The following is an 18,248-nucleotide window of genomic DNA, read 5'->3' as shown; positions in this document are numbered from 1 at the left end:
ATTGAATTTTGGGAAAAAAATGTTTTATCCATTTATTGTTCTTATATTGTTTACATATATAATTAATATTATACTTTCTTGAGCAATTATAAGTCACTTTGAGAAGGGCTACATAGGTCCCAAGATTTATGAATCAGCACAATATCACTGTAGAATAATTGCTTCTTGAAATCTTAATCATCTATTGGGATTTCCAATCCATTTACAACAACTCACTGCCTATGTGATATTGGCAAGTCATTTAATGTTTCTCATCTACATTTGCTCAGGTGTAAAGAAGGAAAGAGAAATAAACAAACTTGAAGACAGCTTTGTCTAGGTGGTTCTATGCATAGATTCCTGTATCTGGAGATAAGATCTGTATTAAATCTGGCTTTTGACACTTACTAGCTGTGTGATTCCAGACAAGTCATTTAACCTCTGATGGTCTTGTGCTCCTCATTTGTAAAATATGGATTATAATAACACTTAACTTCCAACATAGTTGTGGAAATCATGTGTATAGCCATTTGAAGATCTTAAAACATTATATAAGAGTTTAGTGATATTTATTGGTACTATGGTTGAAAGATGATCTTCCAAGAAATTATGAATATCTTTATAAAATACATTTCCTACTTTTGCATTATTACCATTAATAATCAAGGAATAATTGAAGAGAATTACATTTTTGCCTGCATTAATTAAAGAATCATAGGCTGACAATGAAAATCCTTGTTAGAGGATAACACTGGACATTCATCTACTGTGTTTTTTTTTTGGTGATAACATTAAAACATATTGGGATAATATACTTTCATTAATTTTCCATTCCTCAAATGATGATAGAGAAGTGTTCTGCTACAAAATAATACAAGAAGACACTTGCTATCCTTTCTATTTTCATTAAGAATGCATCGCTTAATTCTCATAAACATTTCAGAAATATGAAATAGAAATATTCATAAGAAATATCTGATGTTTAGTCATCTTGCATAAGTAAGAACCTCAAGGAATTTTTACCATTATCTTGACATCTTCCCAGTTTTAAGATATCTTATATAATAACTTCAGAACTGTAAGATTTTGTTCAAACACACATTTCTATGGTTTTTACTTTGGCTTCTAATAATGGCTTCTAACTTTATTTTCTTTAATGTCATTTTACATACTAAATAAAAGAAGACTAGAAATATTTTGGGGACATGTATCTTTTGGAATACAATTCAGGACAAAGAAAAAGAATTAGTTACAAAAGACCACCTACCACTCCAAAATTGAAAGTCTGAATTAAAAAAATAATACCAAGCATCAAATTTTGTAAACATTCAAAAAAAAAGACCTTTCGATATGAAGGAAAATAAATTAAAATAGCCAATGACTGTTCATATTTGTTAGAAACTGACAGAGAGAATGGAATAATATGTTTCAAAAAAGGATTGGGGATCCAATTATAACCTAAAATGACATGTTCAGTAAATGTGGGCCTAGTTGTGATTTAAGGCATTTTAATGCATGTGTACACACAGAGAGACAAATTTAAAAGAATAGGGGGAAACATACTTTTTGACCTAAAAACTCTTCAAAAAATCATAAGAAAGGTAAATAAATACTATAATTAATAAAGGGAAGTAATGGAATAAATTATCTTAAAGTTTATAGGCTATTTTAAGAGAGCAATATTAATATAGAAGGAATGCAAAGGATCCATGTTCCTAAAGGGCAAATAATAACAGTAAAAAGGAAATTTTGTGTAAGTCCCTAAGATTTAGTAAGAACTTTATGTAAATATATATATGTATATATAATTTAATCAGTTTCATTGTTTTCTGTAACAGAGAATATTAGAATGGAAGGTGACACAAATCAGGAGGAGATAGAGAATTTTGTGGAAGCAAGAGAGGTTAAAAAGTGAGAATGATTTTGAACTAAGTCATTTCATAAGTTGTAAAGAGAGGCAGATCCCTAAAGTTTCTTAGCAATAAATATGACATTGGAAAAATGTACAAGATATGGATTGGAATGGGGAAGAAAACGTACAGTCATTTTTGTTACAATTCTGGTTTGAAAATGCTAACTTCTTTCATATCATTAAAATAGTAGGGAACAATTTTAGCATAATGTGAATTTTGCCATTACTTATGTATGATTTGCCTTTTATTTGTTTTTTTTTCCTTGTTAAATAGTTGTTTATTGGAAAAAGTGGGCTGAGGAGGGGTCACTAGATTCACCAGAGAGCAGTAGCACCACACAAGTTAGGAGTGATGGGAGAGGTCAGCACAAAGCACTGGGATCTCAGCCTCTTCCTGGGCTGTGAGGAATGGCCTGGAGTGTTAGGGCATACCCAGATAGAAGGCCTTGACTTAGAGCAAAAGACAAAACCAGTATTCATCACCATACATCTGCTGAACTATGTTATCATCATCATATGACTTGCCTTTTAAAAACAGACCATTTGCTATGGTCTAGAAAAATTATAAAGAAATGCAAAGTTTCAAGAATTCTAAGTACAGCTTTTATAGATAAAATTACAATAAAAATAAAGATTAACTAAGAAAACACAAGAATAGATATTAGTGGAAATTTCATGGATAATATTCTGTAAAACTAATGTCTCTAAGAACAAATTATAGTAAAAACTGGAAACTTTATACAGGAAAATGGTAATGAGATAGCATTTTAAAATTTCTGAGACATAGTTAAGGAAGCATCAAATTAAAAACTATATATCTATTTAAATTAATAAAATAAAAATAAAGATTTAAAGAATTAAGTATTCAATTGAATTTATTGAGAAAGTCATTCATAAACAAATCCCAAATTAAAAAAAATCTTAAATAGGGAAAAAAAAACTGATGAATTTAGAAAAATAGAATTTCTAAGAAAAATGAAAGTAGGTTTTTAAGGACCTAAAAAAATCTTACTTTAATTAAGCTAATCAAAATTATCAAAGAGGAAAATTTTCAGTATTTTAAAAATAAGGATATGATAAAATACATAGAAGAAACCAAATTATCAAAATATAATATAGTAACAATATGATGTATAACATTATGGAAATTGTTTTACCATATTAATCAATAATTTTGTTCCAAAAGATTTGCAAACACTAGAGACATATAGCATTATTCAAAAAATATACAAAAATTCTTAGAAAAATAATTCATTTTTAAAGGCACTTAAAATACTGCCTTTTGGGACTATCAATACAATAAAATTGATGTTGTTACATAAATTATATTACACATAGTGTTTTAACAATTGAAATATCATTAAGATATTTCATAGAGCCAAATTAAAATAAATTTAAAATAAAAAGTTCAAGGTCAATAAAAATAATGAAAAATATGGAATAAAAGAAGTACTAGTCTTCTAGGCCTCAAGTTATCCTAAAAAGCATTAGTCATCAAAACTGTTTGATGTGATTTTTAAAAAATTGAAAATAGATTATTAGAACATGTCAGAGGACATTTTTTAATTGAACTAATTAAACCAATGTTTTGTAAAACTGACAACAAAAGGGGCAGCTAGGTGGCACAGTGGATAGAGCATCAGCCTTGAAGTCAGGAGGACCCAAGTTCACATCTGGCCTTAGACACTTAACAGTTCCTAACTGTGTGACTCTAGGCAAGTCACTTAACCCCCATTGCCTCAGCAAAACAAAACAAAACAAAAAACAACAAAAAAAAACTGTCAACAAAAATTAATTTGGCAAGGAATTCCCTACATGAAAATAACTTCTGGAAAACAGGAAATAACTTTGCCTGAAATTGAGTTTAAACCAGCAAAGAATACCGTATTCTATATAAGTGAAAAATGGGAACACAGTTTTAAAGGACATGTGTTGGAAAATTTGAAAAAAAAAAACCTGTTTTACATGTACATCATGGAAATTACTATTATGTGAATTCTTAATGGAAATTTAGAGAGAAATATGTAAGATAAAATATATAATTTCAATTACATGAAATTGAACAGCTTTTGTATTCACAAAAATCAATAAAACTAAAACAAAAAGGCCATGCCCTAGATTGAAGGAAAAAGATTATTTTCATGAAACATTTCTCATAAGAGACTGATGACCAAGGTTAATAAGGACCTAAAATAAAGATATTAGACCAAGTTATTCAGCCTAATGATAAATCAATATGAAAAAAATGTTACCTTCAAAAGAATCATGACCTAGCCACAACCATAAGACTGCTTCAAGTTAATCATCAAAAGACAAATACAGATTAAGGAAGATATGGCAATCCTATTTGGGAATGGATGAATAAATGTAGTACATGGTTGTCATAGAGAATTCAGAGCTCAAAAAATTTTAATGTTAAAAATCACATATTTTTTTAAAAGTGAAAAAGACATAAGAATTATACAGAATAAAAAAATTCAAGGAAGATTAGGTTATGAAGCAAAGTCTGTAGATTATCAGTTATACAGCTTCTAGAGTTGCAACCTTCTTAGTTTACTTAATAAATGTTTTACTAATGAGTTAATCAATATTAATAAGTCTCTATACATACAAAGGTGACATTTAAAGTGTAGAACTGTCTTTGGGAGGGGATGTGTGAATGAGGAAGGAAAAAATTGGAACACAAGGTTTTGTAAGGTTCGATATTAAAAAAAAGAACTATCTTTGCATGGATTTTGAAAACAAAGTTATTATTTAAATCCTAGAACAGACATAAGACAGTATAAATATAAATATACAATGCAGCTATGTGTTTACAAGACAATATCTATATAGTCTAACTTCAAGGCTCAAAGAAGCTACAATTGTCCCAGTCAGTCAAAAAACCACAAGAAAAGTAAATATGTATTTTTATTACATTATTCCTCCAAATAGGACACTGATTACATTTAAAATGGGACCTCAACTGAGCAAAAGGTTCACAATATGATTGAAACTGACAAAAGAGTTCATGCATTAGTTTCAATAAATCATAAGTATAATTTGAAAGAAAACAAAACATTACTAATCCAAAAGTTTAATTAAATAAATTCCTGCTTCTACTCTGATCAACCATTACATGCCAGAGTGCACTCAGGATGTGTGTGTATATGACTATAACTCCCAATATATGAGTACACAAAATGTTTTAAATCTATGTTGATCTGAGAGATTTTCTATTTATGGTTCAGTTACAAGTGCATTTAAATACAAATCACTAGAAATATAATTATCTGACAAAAATAACCTATGTCAGACAATAAAATGCTATATTATTACACTATGATATAATTTAAATTCTTGATGATAATGATCCTTTTCTAAATATCTATTCCAATTTGTCATGTAATAGTATTTACAAAGAGTAAGCTTGGTTTCATATTAAGCATAGATCAGGTCAAGTTGATTTCTTTCCTTATTCAGTCATGGTAAGCAGAAAGATTAAAGGAATTCTACAGACATAGTCTATTAAAATTTTAAGAAATCATCTGATGAAATCTCCTAGGTGTTTCTTTTAGAGTAGGTAAAGAAATGTGGGCAATGTTCCCTCACTCTATTATCTATATACAGAGAAAATGAAAAAAAAGGGAAGTCAGGGGCAAGTTTTTTAAGGCAAAAGCTCCTTAACATGAAACTCAGGTAAAACAAAAGAACAGAGGGAATATGAAAAGTGTACCAGCTTGTATGGAGATGGGGAGGGGAGATTGCCTCAATCCTGAAGGAAAAAGAATCATCACCCAGAAAGATGTAGGCTGGTGAAAATTGAATTCATCAACATGGAATAAGGTGAGATATCCTTAAGATGGAGCCTTCAGGGAAAGCCATCAAAAAAGGAGTCAGAAAGTAAAAAAGAACAGAATATCAGGCAATAAAAGACTGAAATTATCAAAAATCTAGACTCTCCATCTTTTATCTCTAGGCATTTTCTCTGACTGCCTCCCAAGTCTAGAATATTCTCCTGCTTTTTTTCCCCCAATATACTGTCCTCCCTAATTTTCTTTAAATTCCCTTCTATAGAAAGCCTCTAATTTCTACTCTTTCCTCTTTTACTTAGTTTCTTTTTGTGCTATATATACATTGTTTATACATAATTCTTTGCTTACTGTGCCCTCACTAAATTTTGAGTTCAGAGGGAAAGAAATTTCTTTTGTCTCTTTTGAAGTCCTTAGCATTTAGCATAGTTACTGTCATGTACTAGTTGCTAAATAATTGTTTATTGACTGAGTGAAGGCTGGGATAAATAAAATAAACTTACATTTGAGATGAATAAAAATGAATCATATATTTAGAATAAAAATCAATTTTATAAGGAAAAATGGTTTGAAACATTGCTTGATAGCATTTTATCCAAATAAGAATAAACTATGTTAGTAGTGTACAACTTTACTGTGAGCTGACAAAATAATATGGTAATCGAAAATCTAATATAATATTAAGCTACATTGAAAGTCATAATGTCTGACAATAAAAAGATGATAATCCTACTATACTCTGCTCTGGCCAGACAACTTCTGAGGTAATTTGTTCAGTTCTGATTGCTGTATTTTAGGAAGATTTACAAGTTGAAAGACAAAATAATGGAAAGTAAGCAGGATAGTATACATTCTTGAGTTAATGCCAAAATAGAATTAGTTAAGGGAACCTGGTATGTTTAAAGAAGTTAAGACTTCAAGTAGGTATGACATTTTTATTCTCTTATTTGAAGAACTCTTCCATAGAAAACAGATTAGATTTTTCTTTGAGTCTAGAATCAAATCAATCACAATATATATATATATATATATATATATATATATATATATATATATATATATACACACATAGGGAGAGAGATGGAGATCTTACAGAAATGTACATAAATATAGTATGTTCTTATATGTATATATAGATATACAAATATATATATATATATGATATTTTTTAAACTTAGGAACAATAAAGTATCATGTCATTCAAGGTATAAAGAAAAATTCTTAATCAGATGTGCTTACAGCAAGGATAAACACACAGTTTTATGCAAAAATATAAATCTAGCATGTAAGTATATTTTTTTTTACCAAAAGAGTAACACATATTGACAAAAAGGCAGGGTAAAACATTACACATTTATGATAAAGTCTCAAAACCTAATAAGTTGACAAAGATATATAAAATTCAAGGTCATCAATAAACAAGTACAAGAAATGAATTTAAAATTGTCAAAAAAGTCAAAATTTTCAACAACTACATAGAATGTTTAAAATCTGCAATAATTAATGAAATTTTTTAATCCATTCTATTTTATTACCATATTTCAATGTCTCTGTGACCTCATGGGTTATAAAATAGAATATTATTTTGGCATAAAAATAATAAAAGGTATAGATTTAGAGAAACTTGGAAAGACAAATTCAAATTGATTAATGAGAACAACTATTAGAACAATTTACACTCTGACTATAATCATATACATAGAAATAACTTTGAGAGCAGTACCTCAAACATAGTAGGCATTTAATAAATATTTATTGACTCACAGATTATGATAAAACTAATCAATGCTAAGATCAATCATAAGACTGAAAAGGAAGCATGCCAGTGTTTGGGATGATAGCTGATAAATTTGATGCACAGAAAGACATTTTCAGACACAACCAAATATGTCACTTTGTCTTACTTGACAAAAGAATATTTCATGTGTTGGAAGTTGTGGGAATGGGTTGATTTGGTTTGGGGAAGCAATAGTGATGTATAAAAATAAGTGAAATATCAATGAAACTTTTTTTCAATATACATACAAGAGTAGAAAAAGTGCAGAAGGTACTTTCATAGTAAATTTAATATATCTCAAATATATGGGCTGAAAATTCACATTATTATGAACAATTCACCTTGAAGTATTTTAATCTGTTGATATTTGTCAAGTTCATAACAAATAAATAAAATTAAAGATAAAACATAACAATAAATAAAGGTTGTCTTCTAAACTAATGATTGCCATCTATAGATTAAGAGCTTGCAGATTTCCTTAATAGATACAACTACTGAGTTAACTTTAATCAGCCATCTTCTTGTTGGCAATATTAATTAAACCAAAAGGTGAGGAGGAAGAATTCAACAAATGTCTTAAATAAAATGTTTTAGTTCTTCTCATGTGCTCTGAGAAAATAGATGAAAATGCAATACTTTATGCCTCAAGGAGCATATGTTTTATTTTACTCCTATACTGCCAGTATCGTGCAGGAATAGCAGAGTTAGATCTAAGTGGAAGAGTAATTCTCTAGAGGTGATAGTTTTTCAGAAGTTCGTGTTTATAGGTGACATTACTGAGAAAGAGCTAAACAAACACAAGCACTCTGCGTATAATCAGTGAGATGAATAACCAATTAAAAAAGAACAATTAAATGATCTACAAACTAAAGTGTAAGGGAAATCAAAATTGTAGGTAACACAAAAGGTAATGGAAAAACACATGTCAGTATAATCAAGTTGCAGTATATTGCTAACAAGGAGGTATTAAGACCCAGAATTAGACTTCTTAGGTCTTTCAGTTAGTCACTGGATTCACTATATATTTTGGATCAACAAAACAGTTAGGTATTGAGTGATATATACTATTTCACTTTACTTCCTTGCAAGAAGGGTTGGCAGGAAATGATAATGACTAAATTTTTTATAGGTTTTAGAAAACTCATGTTTCATGTCAGTAGACTGGTTCTAGGAGAAGCTTTAAATGTAGAACAACATAGTATAATGTTCAATAATTCATATTATTGTGAGTAATTCTTTTTTGTTTGTTTTTGTTTATTAGAGTCATGTAAACAATGTCTAAAAATACACTTCTGCTTTTACAGGGAGCAAAATGCACTAATTTAATGAATAGAATTCTATGGAAATTGCTGTATTTCCTTTTATCTCTAATTGCATTATTCTGATTTTTTTTCCATATTTTAATACTTTGAGCTCCTGATTCTCTCCCTTTTCTCCACCCTTAGCTCCCCATAAGAAACCATATGTGAAGTCACACAAAGCATTGCCTTAAAAGAAAACATGCATTCCTCCTCAAAAATATAAACAACCCTCAAGAAATATAAAGTGAGAAAGTATGAAACAGAGACAGAGTAAGAGACAGAGAAGAGACACAGAGAGAAAGAGAATGCCTCTGTCTGTATTCAGGTATAAATAGTTATTTCTCTGGCTTAGATTTTCCATCTTAAGTCCTCCAGAATAGAAATGCATCATTGTATTGCTGAAAATAGCAAAATGATTCACAGGAGACCATCCCAAGAACTCTATGATCATTTTGTCCACATTTCTCTTTACTTGAGTTCATGGAGGACTTTTCAGGTTTTTCTGAAACCACCCTGCTTTATTTCCCATAGAACAATAAAATTCCATTACAGTCACATACCACAATTTATTCAATCATTTCTCAATTGATGGGCATGCCCTCAGTTTCCATTTTTTTTTTTTGCCCTGAGAAGATTGCTGCTACAAGTATTTTGATACATCTAAGTTTTTTCCCCCTTTTTTAAATATTTTGGTATTCATGGCTAGTAGTAGTATTATCAGGTCAAAAGATATGACTGAATTTAGAGCCCTTTGGGTATAGTTCATATCATTTGATCATTTATGAATTGGGGAATGTTTCTTAATTTTGTTATAAATTTGATTCAGTTCCCTTTATGTTTGAGAAATAAGGGCTTATCAGAGAAACTTGCTTCAAAATTCTTTTTTATAATTTCTATTGCTAACTGTATTTTTCCTCATTTATTTTATTCTTTCTCCTTTTACCCTGTTTGTCTTCAAAAGTGTTTTCTTACCAACCCACTCCCTCCTCCAATATGCTCTCTCTCCTTCCTGCGACCAATTCCTCTCCAATTTTCCTTCAAGGTAAGATAGATTTCTATATCTGTTTTGACTGTGTATGTTATTTCCTCTTTGAGCCAGTTTTGATGACAATAAGGTTCACTCACTCATCCTCTCCTCCCTTTCTTTCCCTTCATTTTAAAAGCTTTTTCTTGTCTCTTTTTAAAGGCAGATAATTTACACCATTCCACTTCTCATTTTTCCTTTTTTCTAATACATTCTCCTCTCACCTCTTAATTTTCCTTATTTTTAAAATTCGTATTCAATTCACATCTGTGCCCTCTACATTATATTTACTCCTTCAAACTGCCATAATAATGATGAGAATGTTCCGATGAGTTACAAATATCATCCTCCCATGTAGAAATGTATACAGATAAACCTTAGTAAACCCCTTGAGATATCACTGTGGATAACATCCTTAGGCTTCCTCTGAGTCCCATATTTGAAAATCAAATTTTCTATTCAGTTCTGGTCTTTTCATCACAAATGCTTGAAAATCCTCTATTTCATTGAATTTCTTCCTTTCCCTGTGAAAGATAATAACTTTTGGGGATAGGTGACTCGTGTTTGTAATACTAGCTTCATTGCCCTCCAGAATGTCACTTCCAGGTCTTTTGGTTCTTTAATGTAGAAGCTGCTAAATCTTGTGTTATCCTGATTGTGGTTCCATTATATTTGAATTGCTATTTTGTTTTCTGTATGCTTGCAATATTTTTTAATCAATTAATCTAGAAGTTCCATAATTTGGCTATAATTATTATAATACTATCATATGTATATATTCATTTTGGTATCTCTTTCAGTAGGTACAATTTCTATTTTATGTTTAGGTTCTAGAATATCAGGACAGTTTTCCTTGATAATTTCTTAAAAGATGATAATGAATCATGATTTTCAAGGAGACGAATAATTGTAATTATTTCTTCTAGATCTATTTTCCATGTTAGTTGTTTCTCTAATGAGCTATTTGACATGATTTTTCTATTTTTAAAAATTCTTTAAATTTTGATCTCTTGTATCTTGATTTCTCCTCAAGTCATTAGCTTCCATTTCCTCAATTCTAATTTTTAAGAAATTATTTTCATCAGTGAGCTTTTGTACCTCCTTTTCCAAATGGTTCATTTTGCCTTTTAAGCTATTGTTCTTCTCATTAGCTTTTTGTATTTTCTTTTACATCACTGAATTTTTCCCCTAATTTTTCCTCTATCTATTACTTGGATTTTCAAATCCCCTTGAGGGGCTGTGTTCTGGGCTCCCTTCCTCTCTTGGGTAATGAAACTTTTCTGCTGGCCTTCCAAGATGACTTTGGCTTGGGAGGTCTTCGAGGCACCAGTGTTTGAACTAATACAGAGGTCCCTAGGCCAGTTCTTGCTTTGCTGATGAGGTGCTAAGTTGTGGGTGGGACTGCACTGGTGCAGACCTCCCACCCTGGTGCAACAGATCTTTCCTGTTGATTTTCTAAGGTGTCTTTAGTTGGAAAATGGTTTACTCCATCGTTTTGTGTGTTCTGATGCTCTAAATTTTGTTTAGTATTATTATTTAAAGGAATTTGGAGCAGTTTAAGGGAGAGGTTGGACAATCTTTATTCTGCTTCTTGGCTCTGTCTCTCAAAATACTTTATTTTTTAAAAAGACAATTTCTGATATTAGAACCCCCTGGTTAGTTCATGCTCCCCATATTCTTTTGATTAAGAAACAGTCCATCAACCTAGTAAAAAGCTTATGTGGAAGATAAATGCTTTTTCACCTTTGGTATCCTTAATAGTTCTTCATAATATTGTAATTTCAAATGATTCACTCACTGTACTTTGTTCTTAGTGAAATATGGGGTACAAAATCGAACACAAAACTCTATATGTGGTATGACAAGTGAAAACTTGTCCCTGATTTATACACTTTATTTGGAATCTAACACTAGGTTTAGAAAAGTTCTGAGAATCCATATGGTCCAATTCTCCCCTTTGGCAAATGAGGGAAAAAATGCCCAGAGATGTTATTGGCATGACAATGTCATCCAGATAGTAACAGGGGCAGAAATTAAATATGCCTCCTCTAATTCCAAATCCAGGAGGTGGTACTAGTCCTGGTGCTGGTGGTGGTACTGGTGATAGTTTTCCCTTCTCACTGTGCTTCCCAAGATTTCATTATGTGTACATCTGTCTGTATGTATGTGCATATAAAGCTAAAGATTCTCACAACATATCACTGAACCATGTTGTGTTTGCAATCAATTAAGCCTCCAGTTGGCTGTTATGGATTTTAATCTTTCCCCTCTTTAAACTTTCCTATTCACAGGGAATGAATCTTCCTCAAGCACAACTCTGACAATGTCATTCCTCTACTAAAGAAAGGCTCTTGACTCAAGCATAAAATATAAACCACTTAGCTTGGCTCTAACTCCAAAATGCCCTTTCATTTTTTTGTAACATTATTCCTTTTCATGCATTCTAAGCCAAACTAGCTTATTTTTGATTCCATGAACTTGTCATTCTCCATGTAATAGATGCATAAGCCTTGAAAATACTATCTCCATCCCTAGATCACATTCCTTCCTGTTGATTTTTAAAATTCCTAGTTTCCTTCAAAGCCTGACCTATATATCCTTTCATATGGGAAACCTTTCTTGATTCACATATAACAGTTCTCTCAACCTCCTCTAATTATCACATAACACATACATACATACAAAAATATGTATTTATGTATGCATGTATACATTTTAATCCCCCATTAAGTATGAAAATGTCTGAAGACAGGGGATAGTGCATTTTTTGAACCCCTAGTGCTAAGAATAGGCAGTAAATTATTTTTGTGTTAATGTGCTTTTAAGCCTATTTTCTTTTTCTTTGATTTGTACAATTGATTTCTGAACTTAAAAATAGTACTTTACATTCATACCTTTAAAGCATTATCATTTTGTTCTTTTTGGATCCTCAGTCTAATCAACTGACATTTTTTGAATCTTACTTATTGAATGCATCAAGTAACCTTCCACCATTCATACTTTTAGTCAAGTCACCAGAAATATTTTGAACAGATTATAGATGAGTTTAACAGATGAGTTAATAAGTTTACAATATGAGTTAACAGATGAGTTAAATAATAATTCAACAATAAGTTAAACAATAAGAACTTTACTAAATGTTCTCAGTGTCTACATAGATGTAATAATTGATCATTGGCTATATTTTTTACTATTTTTTTTCTGAAGCAATTGGGGTAAAGTGACTTGCCTAAGATCACACAGCCAGGAACTATAAAGTGTCTGTGGCCAGTTTGAACTCAGGTCCTCCCAACTTCAGGCTGGTGATCTATCCACTATACAAACTAGCTGCCCCCAATTTTTGCTCGTCTATAATCATACATTTCTGTCCTCTTATCTGATTAGCTTTTTTGATTCTTTCGTATAGATGACTTTGTCAGATGACTGGTTAAGTTTCATATGCTCTGTGTTCTTGAAATTATTCTGGTTCACCAGTCTAAGAAATATAACAAAAAATGAATTATTTAGAGGATTTGTTTCTTTTGCAATTACCTAAGGTGGTTAGAACATATCAATAAGCCAACAAGTTTTCTTATGTCTAAAAAAGTTTTCATAAAATTATCCCTATTGTCAGCATAACTCATACTAATATCTCCATTTCTCAACTTAACTCATTTCACTGAAGCTGTTCTTCTCTGAAATTATACTCACTTTATCACAAGGATACAGATAACTAATCTTAAATATATTCTCACATACCCTCCCCCAGAAGAATTTAAAATTGGTAAAAACTTGGTAAAAGTTTTAAATAAAAAGCTATCCCTTGGTAATGAAGATAGTTATCTATATTTTAGATTAATGCCTTAGAGGCCAGAATGATTTAATATGTTTTACATAGGAAGAATTAAGCAAAAAGGGTAGGAACATATCGACATTCTGACTTTATCAAGAATGCAGTAAGAAATTATGATTAATTGTACCTGATGATAAAATTGTTAATTTTAAAGTTGATAGAACCTTGTATATCCAGTTCTTCCAAGAAGTAGTTCACTTTAGGGAGCAAAGAGGAGGGTGCTGATATAATTTCTTCATATTGCTCTAGTCAAGATTATCTTGAAGCTAGTCCCTAAGGTCTTTGAGGAAATGGAAATCTCCATTCTCTATTTTTAAAAAAGTATTTTAAAAGAAATGTTGAAAGCAAGTTCTATTAACTAGGTAATGATACATCTCAGGGGGGCTGAAACCAATATTGTGAAGAAGCTCCAATGTTCAATTATAGATGATCATAATTTGCACTTCTATTGAATTTTTTGCAACTAAAGTGAAAGATTTATTACTTACTTCCCTAGTTTTGTCAGGCTCTGGGCCAGGTTTCATTTGCATTGTTGTTCTATACTCTAGTCAAACTGAACATGTATTTATAAATGATCATTTATCATACTCCCTCCCTCCCTCTTAAAGAAATATTCAGAATGTGTCCATGCATTATTCTGAGAATGAAAGTTAATTGAAAGAGATACCCTTTTTATACTCATACACATGTGAATTTATATGAGCCTGCTCTGTTAGGTTTGTGGTCGGCTCCTGTCCCCCGTATGTACATATTAACCAAGGCTGTCCAGACAGTCTTAATGAGCTCCTGAGATATTCAAAGCTTTACACCTCAGTGCTCAGATGATGTCTGTATGATTTCCATATTGAAGAAAATAAGTCTTAAAAATTCTATTATGATTGTTCAAGAAGTTTCACTTCAGCCCCTCTCCCTAACAAGGGATAAAAGAGAGAAAAGGTATGAAGAAAATGAAGAAATGATACTGAATAATCCTATAGATCCATTATTGAATTCAAATGTAGCTGAAGCTGATTCCTGTAACTCTTCCACAATGCCAGGATTTCCAAAAATGTGATTCAGTGTGAATCTTTTTATGGCCACAGAGATATGTGTTATCATTTAATTTTACAAGCTTTACTATGATGTTTATTTATTTTTTTTTGGTCACACATGATGTGACTAAAAATCTTTTTAATTGTCACATAAAATATCATATACAATGTTTTATATATGTGTATATTATATATTTTCTATATATTTACATATATGAATGTATATTATATATGTATGTGCATGTGTAAATATGCATATATATGTATATGTATATGTTAGCAAAGCAAAAGAAGGAAAATCTATCTTTGCCTATAGAAAAGTAGAAGAATAGTTAAATAAATGTGTGTCTGATGTGGTATGTTGGGGGTGTTATAGATGTGAGAGTGAATTAAGGGAGAATGGTGAGAAACAAAACAGTTTTGTTTTGTTTTGTTTTTGAGATGAAGGCAAGTGAAAGAAGGAGGGAAAGCAAAGAGAAGGAGGGAGTGGAAGAAAGGGAGATAAAATAGGATTGAGGGAAATACAAGATAATCATAACCAAATGTGAATAATATGATTCACTCATAAAATAAAACTGGATAGCAGAAGGGACTATAATTATTTTTTAGTTTACAGTACAATTAAAAGCTTTATCAAAGGCAGGATCTGTTTAATTTTTGTCTTTTTATCCCCCGGGCCTACTTTATTATCTGACACAAAATAAGCAGAAGTATAATAAATGCTTATTGAACTGAATGTTCTTCAATATGATATTTGGTTGTACAATTCTAATAATTTCTGCAATGGGACATCATTCTTACTTTTCTGAGAATTCTATTTCCTGAGAATTCTGAATGTGTTTGACATATTTTCAATGCTTAATAAAAAACTTTTTAAATCTTCTACCAGACCTGCTGCTGATCATCAACGCATTGTGAACTTTGAATTTACAGTACAATGTAAGCTTTATCAAAGGCAGGATCTATTTAATTTTTGTCCCCAGTGCCTACTATATTATCTGACACAAAGTAAGTAGAAGTATAATAAATGGTTATTGAACTGAATGTTCTCCTTCAATAAGATATTTGAATGTACAATTCTAATAATTTCTACAGTGGGACACCATTCTTATTTCCTGAGAATTCTGTTTCCTGAGAATTCTGAATGTGTTTCTGACATATTTTAAATGTTTAATAAAAAAAAAAAAAACTTTTAAAATCTTCTACCAGACCTGCTACTGATCAACACATTGTGATATAGCTTTCCTGCTGATCTCTTAAAAGTTTTCTTCATCTAGAAAATTGTTTCGCCCTGACCCTGTGTTGGCTCTGCTACTTCAGAATTCATTGTTAGTTCTTTGGAGGGGAAGTGGGAAAGTTCAGATATGTTTCTATCTCTACTAAACCACCTTGATCTCCTGCCTCTCTCTACAAATAAAATTAAAGAGAATTAAACATGTTTGAATATGTAGGGTGAGTCAGGATTAAGAATCAAGGATAACTAATAGTTTGAGAAGCACATAGTTCTATACATATATTTTAATCATGAATACTGATATTTATATTACTTGGTTTTCCCATTTGCTAGAAATCAAACTGCACTAAACTGTAAAATATATTGAAAGTTAGAGTGGTATGACAACCCAAAGGAAACATATTATAGCTATTTAAATAATAATGATGTTAAATATTACATAATATTTATAAATGATACTGATAGAAGTTTTCTTTTCCTGAATGTGAGATCATAGATCAAACTTTTATAAGCAAATGTATTCATGTACATATATATGTTTATATTTTTAACTAAGAAAAGTTATATTTTCTTCTACTTAATTATAAAATATTCTCCTGAATCAGAGAAGGCACATGTGAACTTATTCTTCACTTTGTCCTTTTTTTATTTTTAAGATAAATCCTAGAAGGTTATGTGTGATGGTCTCCTTGATTCTAGTCAGAAAGGGTAAGAAATTAAGCATTAGCTAGAAATTTAAATTCTAACCACAAAAATACATAATCCAGATACATGCACACGTGTTACATATACAAGAATCAACAACAAATTAGGGCATTTTTTTAATATTTTAGAGAAACGTGCCATCCATCTTAAAACTAATCTTTTAGGAACATTGCTTATGATATTCTTGAATTATTTCAAGTGGAAGTCATAATTAATCCCCTAAATGGACCACAAAACAAACTAATACTACTTATATTCTCCACAAGTCTCTATTTTGCTCTTTGGTCACCTATAGTTATTATTCTTTGGAAAATGTGGAATGCAAAACACACATAGTGAAAGGGAAGAAGGAAGAGAGAAAGAGAGAGAGAGAGAGACAGACAGACAGACAGACCCAGAGACAGACACACAGAGAGAGAAATAGAGAAGGGAAGGAGGAAGAAACAGAGAGACAGAGAGAGAGAGAGAGAGAGAGAGAGAGAGAGAGAGAGAGAGACACACAGAAAGACACGCAGAGAAAGACACAGAGGCAGAGAAGGAAGAAAGAAAGAGGCAGAGACAGGTGAAAGAAAGAGAGGCAGAGATGGGGAAAGAAAAAGCGAGACGGGAAAAAAAGAGAAGAAGGGAGAGAGGGGGAAAGAGAGATACACAGACAGACCAACAGAGACACAGAGAGAAAGAGGAGGGAAGGAGGGATGGAGGGAATGGAACAGAGAGAGAGGCCACAAGCTTTGTTGGGAGAAAACTGGCATTAAAATATGTTTGTGTGTTTTCCAGGGAGCAGCTTGGGATCATTTTAAAGTATCTCACTTTGCTATGCAATCCATCATATTCCTTCCTATTCAATTCTTAAAGCAGTTGTCATTGTCTATGTATACTGCTTTTCCATGGTATACATCCTTACATATTGATGGAATAACACAATGGATAAACTATTTATAGAGAATTTATGGGAAGATTTGGAAAATATTGTAAAAGGCAAAGATGTACTACAATGTGTATATATGAAGTGATTAAGAAAAAATATTATCACTAACAATATACTTTGGGATTTATGCTCTTCTGAAATAATTTTATTAAATTTAACATTCACCTATATACAAGTATTTTTAACTTGTGGTGATATGTCTATACTTACATAATCCCTCACAGATCTAGATCACAGATTTGAGATCCTGGATTCTACCACCTGTAGCTTATTTAATTTGAATGGTAGCATGAATCAATTCAATGCTTTGATCTTCTTACTGAGACAAAGGTCTCTCTGAAAAATATTTTTTGCTAAGTTTATTAATAAACTTTTGAAAATAATCATTTTTGAAGATGGAGGAAAGGATATGTTTCTTTCTGATCTTCTCCCATGACCCTCACACTAATTACCAAAGCCACCCTCTGAATAAGCTCTGGATGGCAGAATACATGAATGCTGGGAGGGAAACAAATTATCAGAAGAAGATAATTTTGAAGATCACTAGAATGGTCTATTTCAATTGGAAACGAGAGGGAGGCAGCCAAGGGCCAGCAGCTGAGCACAAACACCAGCACAGACAGTGCAGAGCCCTGGGGCAGAGCAGATTCTGCCTAGCAGAGAATCTTAGGGGAGTAATCTTCAGCAGTGTTGGCCACTCTGCCCTGGCTGCAAGCCAGTAGATTAGCAGAGAA

This window comes from Sarcophilus harrisii, chromosome 4 (genome assembly GCF_902635505.1).
Source record: "Sarcophilus harrisii chromosome 4, mSarHar1.11, whole genome shotgun sequence".
NCBI classification, from domain to species: Eukaryota; Metazoa; Chordata; class Mammalia; order Dasyuromorphia; family Dasyuridae; genus Sarcophilus; species Sarcophilus harrisii.
The sequence above is the reverse complement of the archived record's forward strand: the minus strand, read 5'-3'. Positions refer to the sequence as shown.